We start from the raw sequence: 10,923 nt of genomic DNA, 5'->3' as shown, positions 1-10,923 counted from the left end.
ACCGCCGCCGTCGGGGAGAGCGGCCCCTCGGCCGCGGAGCGAGTCCCGCTGCCATCAGCCTCGTGGGTTACGCATGGAGCGGGGACGAGTCGTTCCACGCCAATAACTTGCGTTTCAGGAAAGCCCTGCTGCTTTTCTTTATTCCCCCCCCCCCTTTTCTTTCCTCCTTTCTGCTCGAGAGTTACCGGCGGTATGAATAGTTTCTTGGTTTGTTTGGTTTTACTAATCTATTCATTACTTGTAATTGCTTGGATTGTATGCAAATGGATTCCATGCTATGGGAAGCTTGTGACCTGGCCCCTGGACATTATTCATGGTAGATGACTGCTTAAAATCACATGGCGTGTGAGGGAGAGAGACAGACAGAATATATATGCTTGTACAGAGAGATCTAGACAGCGTATCGGTATCTAACTTGCCTAACCATAGCTGGACAGAACCATGAGTTGAGGAAAAATGAGCGCTCTTATTCATACATACACCCCTTGAGCTGAGAACCCTTAGAAAGAACAGCTTTCCTTAAACATCTGCATCAACAAATATCTTTTTTGTGTGTGTGAGCACTCACGAACAGAGGATAGGAAGAATGAGACAAGAATGCAGTTGACAAAAACAGCTGTTCTGAAATTAATGTTTGCAAATGCTGGGGCCAGTTCTTCAGCTGATAGGTCATCAAAAGACTTGTGCTAGTTTATGCTATTTAAAGATTTGGCCCTCTGTTTTGCAATGTATTCATCCAGCTCTACTAGTTGCAGAAGCATTATAAAGATTTAGTTATTTTTAATCTTCACAGGGTCCCTCCTTTGAGCAACTTTGTACCTCTCAAGGTCAAAAATCCCATTTCCATGTCACATTTCAGCTTGGATCAGCAGGATAGTCTTGTTTTCACTGCGAGCAGCTGTTCCCTCCCAAAGTTTGCTGAAAGGACTCACCCTACATGGAAAAAGCGGAGAAGCACCTGCATTTGTTGTCACTTGAACTAATGAGAACTCACTCACTGGGGTGGCTGACAAGGAGAAAGGACACTGCTGTTTCCTGCAAAAAGTTTTTTGGCACACCAGATACAGCTAGGAACTCACTAAAAAAACCAACAACAAAAACCACCCCCCAAAAAATCCGCCCAAAACCCGCTGAAGAGCTAGGCTATGACTTAAGTTGGTCAAGTGCCAGAGTCCAAATTTGGGTGGGGAGAACTGCCCCTGTTTTCTAGTCAGGGAAGTTCACAAGCAATTAAATAGCTGTTAGTGCTGGGTTTTTTTCTTTTTTTTTTTTTTTCCTCTTTTGCACTGGAGCGTATGACTCTCACTAGGTGGATTCCCAAATGCTGTGCCTACACTGAGCTCGAGGAGCTCGGCATTGTAGGGCTCAGTGCTTAGACTAGCAGCTTGAACTTGAGTTTCCTATCTTCTATTCCCGGCTCTGACTCACTGTGTGATCTTGGTTCAGGCACAAGTAGCCAGTTTTAAAAAAGAAATTGCAGGCTGTGGTGGTGGATACTCCTGGACTGTCACTAAGAGGAGGCTCTGCTCGTTTCACTGAACGCCACAGTGTGCTGGCACTGTTTCAAGAGGCCAAGAGTTCTGCGAAGCTTTGCGAGTCGGAGAGCAAAACAGCAGCTCCACGTATCATCTATACTAACAACAGGAGACAGGGCAAGTCATAGAAAGTCTGGCTTGTTCCTCTCAAAAGTCATGAGATAGATGAACGTTTACAGTTCCATACCAGTACAAAAGACCAATACCTCCTGGAGACGGACAGGGTTTGTTCAGAAGTGGTGGTCCAGACCAGAGGCAGGGGAACTTAACATTGTTAGCAGGCAGATCACATTTTCTAGATTTACCAGACAGAAAGTGGGTTTAACTATAGCTGACAGAGCAGATCAGGACAACTGATAATCTGCTACTTCAAATACTAGTTCATTCATGCTTCACTTAAATTCCTAGCACATAGGACCAATGCCCTTCAATTAAGGCACTATAGAAGTTAGGTGCTACTCAAATATTTCAGCCTTCCCATCTCTCATCTCATTTTCCCTTTAATAAAGTAGTGATAACAATATTTATGCACTCTGACAAGCACTTGGCAACCTGTTGATAAAGGCTCCAGTTGGTGCGATGTATCTTTATTGCAATAATCTCTTCAAATTCCAGCCAGAGACTCTGCCCCTCCATGGAAAGCATTTGTGGGTTCTAGCCGCAGGTGAACATAGCTCTAGTTCCTCCCTCTTCAGCAAGGCATTTTCACATTTAGCTTAAAGCACACCTTCATCTCACCTGGCTTCTGCTGTACAGGACTAGCTCCATCCTGTATTAGTTCCCAGTACAAGGAGCGCAGAGAGGAACCCTGAGCTCTTCTACTCGATTTTTCTTTGCACAACTTTTGCCCCTTCCTCTCCACAATGCCACTGCTTTCATTTACTGCCTCCTGCTCATGACAGGTAAATTCTTTGGGACAAGGCCATGCTTTTTTCTAAGCTGACTGCAAGGTACTAGTCCTGCATAGATAAAGAAGAAAACAAAAAATTAACAAACATTACTCCCCTCTGGAGGAATAAGCACTGGAAGCTACAGGCAGAGACATATAGAAGAGAGACTAAGGTGGCAGCACACCAGGGACACCACTTGCGTGGCTGTGAGCAAGCACAAATTTGAGTTTCACAGTCCCGAACACAGCAGGAACAGCTGCAAGGGCAGCTTTTCCCCTGCACTCCCTCTCACCAGTTCACGCACCTATGCGGTGTTCGAGTGCCAATTTCCCAAACACCGATGCTTGCCTACAGGGCCTCAGCTAGGGCCTTCTGCAGTCATTTTATAAACATTATCAGAAGGAAAGAAGGCACACATCATCACGAGAAGTAAAATACAACTACGCAGTGGTGGAACTTCCACTCCTCCCTGCTCAGGTCCTCCTTCCTTCCACTACAGCTTTACAGATCTCACATCTGCCAGACGACAACTCCCCACAGCTGAGCAGGACCAAAAGACTAGGCATTTCCTGAGCCTTCTTATGTGCTCCCATAACTCATCCACCAACCAACCAAGGATTTCAGAGCACGTTATACATTGTCCTGTTGCAGGGCTCCACGCTGACAGCTACTGAGGATCCCACACCTAGTTCCCAGAAGCACTTTGGCAAGGGCCCAGTAGGATCTTTTGTGGGATCAACAACTCGGAAAATTTAGACCACATACTTTGGTATCTGAACATGGCAATAAGAGCCTGACATTGTGTACGCTACTGGTTTCAGTAGATCCAGTCCTTGGCTTATAAATGGACCTAATCATTTTGCTGAAGCAGGACTAGAAGGTTCAGAACATTACAGGATTGAGCCATCATGGGAATCTGCAAACTAGATTAATTTATCAAAAGGGGAAATAACAGAGTCAACTGCCATCTCAGCTGGTCATGCCTGATTAGATCATAGCCCAGATTTGCCCTGGTCTTATCTAAATCTCATGTACCCGGCCAAGTGGAGCTCACGGTATCTGCTAGAATATTGACAGGGGTTAGGCACCATCACATACGGCAAATAAAACAAGGAGCCAGAGAGCAGGAGAGCATCTCGGCTTTACCCTGGGCACAGGGTACGCTGTGACAGCTCAGACTCTTCTGCCGCAGCTACACAGAGAGAATGCACAATCCTGGTCTTCTCTACAGATCTTAATCTTGCTGCACAGAGGGATTTCATGGATGCTCTGACTTAGTCTGGAAGCCCCAACAGCCCCAGATTGGCCAAAGGTAGCTTTAAGCCCATTTTGTGCTTAATTACAGAAAACGTGAGTCCTGAACTTGATTGCAGACTGCTGACTCACAATGCAAACCTTTTGCTCTCTGTAAGCCGAGAAAATAAACCCATCCTCGGCACCCCACCCAGGGAGGTGAGGAGTAACTATTTACAGAGCACTCAGATACCAAGGTGGAAAAGTGTTAGAGAAATGCAAAGTAGAAACATACTTTGGTGGTGCTTGGGGCTGTCGCCTCGAGAATAAAGGTGGGAATTCATGCTGGACACTGAGGGCTTTTAGAAGGATCTTTCCTGACAAGGCGACAGCCCCAGACCTCTCGTACCAGTCGGGAGTGATGCTGCCAGAAAATGGACTTTGTATAATTGCGTCTAATGCACCTTTAAAAAGCCACTAGAACAAACAAAAGCAGCGCTCGGCTGCGCAGGCTGTTTATACTTGAGGTAGCCAGAGCAGGCGGCTGCACTTCAGGGCTTATCTTCTCTCTCTTTCTAAACAGGAAATGTATTTTTGTCTCAAGCATTTCAGGAGAAGCCACCAGGCTATAACTTTCAGAATGTGGGCTGCCAAAAATGAGCATTTCAACTCCCTCACGAGACCTGAGATATGGTGGGTGGGTACCCAGAAGAGGAGGGGTATCACCTCTAACCTCAATGACAGGAATTTTGCAGGGCCAGCTCTGCTGTGCGCCACAGGTCCGCCAACACATCAGCTGTAGGAAAATCAAGGGATGTAAGTGGGGCTACCAGATCAGCTCTTGTGCATGCAAAAACTGCTACAGTCAGCATAATTGAGGAGGGAGAATTTTGGGCAGGGAAACTACAGAAATTGCATTTTCCATGGCAGTAGGAGTTCCTTGGTAGAGGCATTACCTCTGGCTGGAGCAGTGCCTGGCTGGAAGGTGCCCGTTCCTGAAGACTGAAGAGAGCAGCACACGTTCTTTCTTCCTCTCTGACAGCAAACTGAAGCTGCAACATCCCACAGGTTTACTATCTCCTTGCTTAGTGCCATCATTCCCAACTAATGGTTCAAGCAGCTGGTTTTCTCTGTGTAAGACTGCAGGGAGGACACTGTATCAGCACTGTACTGGTTTTGCACAATTTTTAGCTCCCCCAGTTTTGCCGTAAGTTTCACGATATTTAGTCTCAAAGCACATGGAGTCATGGATTCAGTGAGGTGGGGTTTTTGTTGTCTTTTTTTTTTTTCTTTTTAAAAAGATCCATTTCCACATCTTTTGATTGTAGAGAAAGGCTTTGGCCGTACACTGCCAAAACCAGAAGGCAATTTTTTTATTTTTTTTTTTAATTGGGAGTCTCAAGACTTAAACAATCTCATGATTTTTGGGACTCTGCAACGCCTGTCTCATATTGGAAGGGCTGGATTTGGTTAGGGAGATTTTCTTGTTTGGTAGGGAGATGGGGTCACTCTGTACTACTTACTGGATTCCAAGGCCTTTGCAGCCAAGCAAACAAACTTGCTCCCTTGTCAAAATTCTTATTGATACTGGAACAGCTCCCACTGTTTGCCGCTTAGCGTCAACGTTACTGTCCCTGCAGGCGATGCAGAAAGAAGGAAGCTGTCCATGAAACTGTGTGTGTACGAGTGTTGCTAAACTGGGTTTGAAATCCAGGCATATCTGCTATATTTACAGAGTGCAGGACAAACATTTTAGCATTGCCCCTGCTGTTCCCTGGTCTGCATTCTTAACCTCTGCCTCTTCTAGCCAACCTCCTTTCCCCATACACAGCATCACGTGCTCAGTTGCCTTCCCTGCCTTTCAGGATGTAGCCAGAGTTTTGAACTGTGCCACCCACCAAGCAAGCTATGGTTGCCCCTTGCCCTGCCAGGAGGACACTGCAGAACCTGCCAGCGAGGGACGTCCTTGCTATGAATGTACAAGGAGAAACAGCTGAGCACAACAGCAGCACAAAATCCAAACAGCTTCACTAAGGGGAAGTTAGAGAGGAACTGAACAACAGCTCTGCTGAATCCTCTTCCCCCCGCCGTTGCTTTGCCTTTTTTTTTTTTTTTTTTTTTTCTCTCTCCCCTCCGGTGTGCAGGTAAGCCCAAATTTCCCCTGTGTAAAAAGGAAAGCACAGCCCTGTTTCGGTCCCCTGCCTGGCGGCAGCCACAGGCTCCAGGAGTACAGGCTTCAGCTCTCTGAACATCTGGCTACTGTGAACTTTAATCCTTAGCATTGCACTGCCGTGCCCCCCACACCTGGCCTCTGGCCACAGCGAGCTCTTTAACACTCTGCACCCCAAGGACAGCCAGGCACCACTTAGGAAGGCCACTGTAAAGATAAGGAACCCTTTGCACCACCTTACTCTACAACCTACAGTGCATCTCTGATACCACCCTGCCTCTCCTCCCCTGATACATCCCTCCTCACCCACCTCAGTCCTACAAAGGAGGCAGGGAAGAATTTCCCGGCCAGTACCTTCAGCAACAGCCCAGTAGGTGCCAGGTTAGGAAGGGTCCCACTGTCCTCTGATGTAGTTCAAGCCTTCCTCACCAGAGTCATAGATAATTGCTTGCATCCTGCCCACTTCCCACTCTTACCCCAAGGGGGTAAATTTTAATTCACTGCAGCCCAGAGTCACATTGCCACGGGGCAAAGCAGACAACTCTGGTGTCAGTTTACGATTTCCAGCTCACAGGGTAAGATTTGAGGGTTTTCCTTGTGAAACAGCCTATTTTGATTCAAATCTGGTTAGAGAAAGCTGCCTATGGATTGAGCTCATTCCACCCTGCATCTTTGGTACCTGCAACTTAAAGCTACTCTCTGCCTTGCCGCCCTTTAGTTCTGCTAAGCTAGAGACAAAGCAATGGATTTCTTTCTGGTTCGGGTGCCAAGGAAACTGTCAGCTCCCATTCAGTCTCCAAGCCGTTCCCTGCAACACATTTGCTCAGCCACTTGCAAATGATGCACCCCATGAGCCATCCAGTCAATTTCCCAGGACAGCTTCAGCAATGACTGCTGGCCATGGGACCCTGGGACATTACGTAGGTAACAGATGAAACCAGGGGCCCTGGTATGCAAGAGGCTGATGACCTTGACTGAACAATAACTTACTAATGCAAGTCCCTCTTGAACAAGGACAACTGGATGAAAAAGCAGGTCTTGCTGTTTGTTCCAGTTGGGGGCCATCTCATTTCTTTAAAGAAATTCTACTTATTTGCAAAGGGACATAAAAAGTTCCAGCTCCTTGAATAAAGCAGGGCCTAAACAATGAGAAATGCCTTCTTTGATTATAAATCCAAACCCTTTCTCCAGGCAGTACCTAATGCCACAGCACTCAGCTCACACTGGAGGTGTCCCAAGACTTGTTCTGACAGCGCCCTTGGCTTTTCTGCCCCGCTCAACTTTTTTTCTTCCCATCCCTGCTTCTCTTACATAGCCACAACTCCTCCACTCGATGTCCTTAGCTTCTGCATCAGCAAGCCCTGCTGCTTGCATGACAGTTCTCAGCTTTGCCAGAGAGTTCTGTGCAGAACTTGGAGTCAATTCTTTCAGAGTAATTCTTTGGCTCCATCACAAGCTCGCATGCTCCTGCAGATGTCCTAACAGAAAACAAAAAGGTGGTCCTAGGCCTGGATCTTGACATCTGAGCATAGGAGGAGATAGGACAGATGGGAGTAAAACCCGATACAAACCTGAACCGTCGCAAACTCATTCACTAGCTTTCAGCCTGCCATACTGAACAAGGCCTGAGCTCCCAGTCTGAAGGAGCTGTAGGAAATTATGTATGTCTAAATATACATTTTACAGCCTAAACTGAGATCAAACTCTATCCATGAGGTGAAGAACTATGCTTTGTTGTGGATACTGTGATATTTGCTCTAGCAGCTCAGCTGTTAAGAGCAGTAATAAAGAAGGCAGAGAACTGCCACAATTCATCATTATTGGATGAAACAGGAAACTTGAAACAGAAAACAACTATGAAGTATTTACAGAAACTACTCCAGCCATATTTGCTCAAAAAGAAATTTGTCAAACCTGTTGATCGAGAAAAATAATCTATGAAACCTTACAAGATTAAAATTTCCCTTTTCTTGACTATTTTATTATACAATTGATGGGCAGATATTTGCTTCAGGTAAACAACATGCACCCTGTTTATAGCAGACAGTGCAAATAGTTCCCAGCATGTTTATTCTGAAATACTTGTACTGTACAGAGAGGAAGTGACAGCAGAAGAAAGACACCCAAGCTATGCTCCTTTCCAAAGCACTGGCTGGAAGCAGCTGTTAGATAAGCTGCATCTTTGCTGGATGATGAATCCTGCCTTAGAGGAACTGAGATAGTAGAGATGAAAAAGAATGAGGCTATACACCTGTCTGCAAAGAAATGTGAAGAATCCTGTAGGATTGAGAGAACCTTGATTCTATTTCATTAATTTAAAAAAAAAGGAATCACCGAAAGAATAATAAGAGAGTTTTCCATTCAAATGTCACAATGACAGAACAGGGCAAACACGGCTATCTTATTAGCCTACCATCATCCCAGTTTTCGGTGTCTTCACAGGTCTTGCCCTTCTCTCCCTTTAATCTCTCTAAAAGCTATTTTTCTTTCTGTGTCACACTTCTCTAGAATTTTTATTGCTATTTGCAGCACCAGGAGTCAGGAAGGAGGTATTCTAGAACCAGCAAAAGCATCAGCTCCTTTGCTTCTGCTATTCCCAAACAAAATAAAAAGTATTAATAGTGAGCATGCATTGATAACTTTGTTGATTAATTCACCTCCTAATCAGCCTCACTACCTTAAATCCTAGGGATGACTTTGACCTGAACGTTAAAAATTGTTCCATGATGAACCCTACCAGATATTACTATTGACAATTCTGTGTCACTCCCAGCCATAGCAGCTCAGGGGACTTACTAAGGGGTCACTGGCATTCAACAAATCACTTGTTTAACAAAGGAAGAATGGAAGAATTGCCTGGGGTCAAGACACGCAAATATCATTGGAGACTTTCCCCAGCAGTGGTCCTAGACCGAGTCCCCCCTTTTTCCATATGGTAGAGTGAGTGCTCAAATTTGATGTAATGAGCACTGTCAGAATGGGATCAACCACAGAGGACAATCTGTTACCCTCCGTTATTCCCTTTTTCTAAGGGGCCAAGAAACCTCTTCTGGAGTGGATTTAGCTGTCACTTGCTTTCATTTTTATAGGGAAATTTTTCTCTTGCAGAAGGCTAAACATGAGAGCTAGAAAAGGTCAGAAAGCCTTGCCACCAGAATTAACACAGGACCGCTCGTTACCATGCCTCCTCTACAGCAGGACAGCTCAAAAGTCACCAGCTGATAGGCCATGGCCACTTCTCAGTAAAATTCAGAAGGAACATCTTCAAGTGCTCCAGCTGTGTACAGACAAGACACATGCTGAGAGGTGCACATGATTCAGACAGCATCCGAGTCAGCCTCATGAGGACAAGTCTCCTTGAGGTTCTTTCTCCTTTTCCTGACTTCTATACAGCATTTCTCAACTGTTCCACCACATGACCCCCAGTTAAAGAGAGCAGCTTCCCTCTCTCTCAGCTGTAGCAAAAGGGCAGGGCTACAGGGAGCCGACATCAAGTCTGTTCCTCAGTTAGATGGAAAAGATTCCCAAGAATACAAATAATTTGTCTCAACTGGCTTTTTTTTTTTTTTTTTTTGGTCATGGTAACTTCAGGTATATTCCAATAAGGAATGTGCTGTAACTAGCAGCATGTTGAGTCCAATTTATTATCAAGGCTCACTACACACCAGGACAAACTTTGTCTACACTGACAAGTTTTTAACCTGCTATGCAAGCATAGCCCCTTAGAGCAGACGCAACACGTGCCTAGAGATGGCATTTCTCACCCCTTCCTTGTTGTAGGTCCACATACTTCAGAGAAAAGCCTGGAGATCAAAGTAAGTTTTGAAAAATATTGCAGTATCAGTGAGGAAAAGGCTTTTTTAAAAGTATGTTATGCCAACAGCTATTCTGCCAATGCTGCCAGATAGACCAGGTTTATGTTTAAAGCTTAGTTATTTGTTTTGGTGTCAGCAACGCCTTCAAGCATTTAAAGTCTTGGGAATTTTTGTTTATTTTAATTAGTACAGTGTTCTACCATCAGATCAGAGAACTGGTCTCTTCCTTGTTGGTTTTGAACTAAAACGGCTGAACGTGCAAAGAGAGTAATTCCCTACAGCCTACTTCCCACGCTGCACTCGTCAGGCACATTGGTCTCAGTTGCTCTCTTTCCAGCCATATGGAGTACTGCTTCAGGGCCATCTACATAAAGTTGTACCTGGGGAAGAATACTAAGAGGCAGAGCTATCCTTCAGCCAGTCAGATTTGCCAGGGGTCAAGGGAGCTGGTTTCTCCTCCCCAAACTGTCTTAGGGTCCAAGCTGTAACATGGCTTGGGCCCATCTTAAAGGAGAGAGACTTGATAGTTTCTGTCCTCACCTACACTCAGTACAGCCGTCCAGCAAAGACCTGGGCAGTGGAAGGCAGAATCCATGAATTTAAAGCAGACCGAAGATGTATTTCTGGAAAGAAACAAATATCCAACAAGCTCACCTTAGAGCTGAGCCAAGATAGCAATATTTAGCACTCATATAACAACTTGCTTTTTCAAAGTGATCTATTCATGTTAAGAATATTTATGTTTGCACTTGACTAACTTGGGAAAGTGAAATATAAGAGGTAACACAAGTTGTTAAACTCTGCAACTTGGTCTCTTACACTTAAAAGCTCTTGGTGGTATGGGGAGAAGATGCAAGAGAGAGAACAAGGACTTACACCCAAGGGTATTTTCTTTTTCCTTTTGGCACCCCTGCTCAACAAAAGAAGGAAATAGGAAAAATGTTTAAAAAGTCACTTAAGTGGTATTACGCATTTAAAGGTGCAAAACCAGTTTAATGTGAATGAGACTGAAAGAACTTGAGTCACTTCCAATACAAGACCTAGTTTGCCTTTGAGAAATGTATCACCTATTAAGTTTAAAACTAATGTACTGAACTGTTTCTGGGAACAGAAAGGACTGTTTCAAATGCAGTATCATAATCAGCAATAAAGTAAAATTAAAAAAAGCGAGTTTAGGGAAAAAGAAATGATGGCTCCATATAATAAGTAGGATTATACTCAAACTATTCCTTCCCTTCATTCATTTCTCAGGAAGTGAAGCAGAAACACAGAGTGTGCAT

Source organism: Haliaeetus leucocephalus, unplaced genomic scaffold, assembly GCF_000737465.1.
Source record: "Haliaeetus leucocephalus isolate CR32 unplaced genomic scaffold, Haliaeetus_leucocephalus-4.0 Scaffold68, whole genome shotgun sequence".
NCBI lineage: Eukaryota > Metazoa > Chordata > Aves > Accipitriformes > Accipitridae > Haliaeetus > Haliaeetus leucocephalus.
This window is presented reverse-complemented; position numbering follows the sequence as displayed.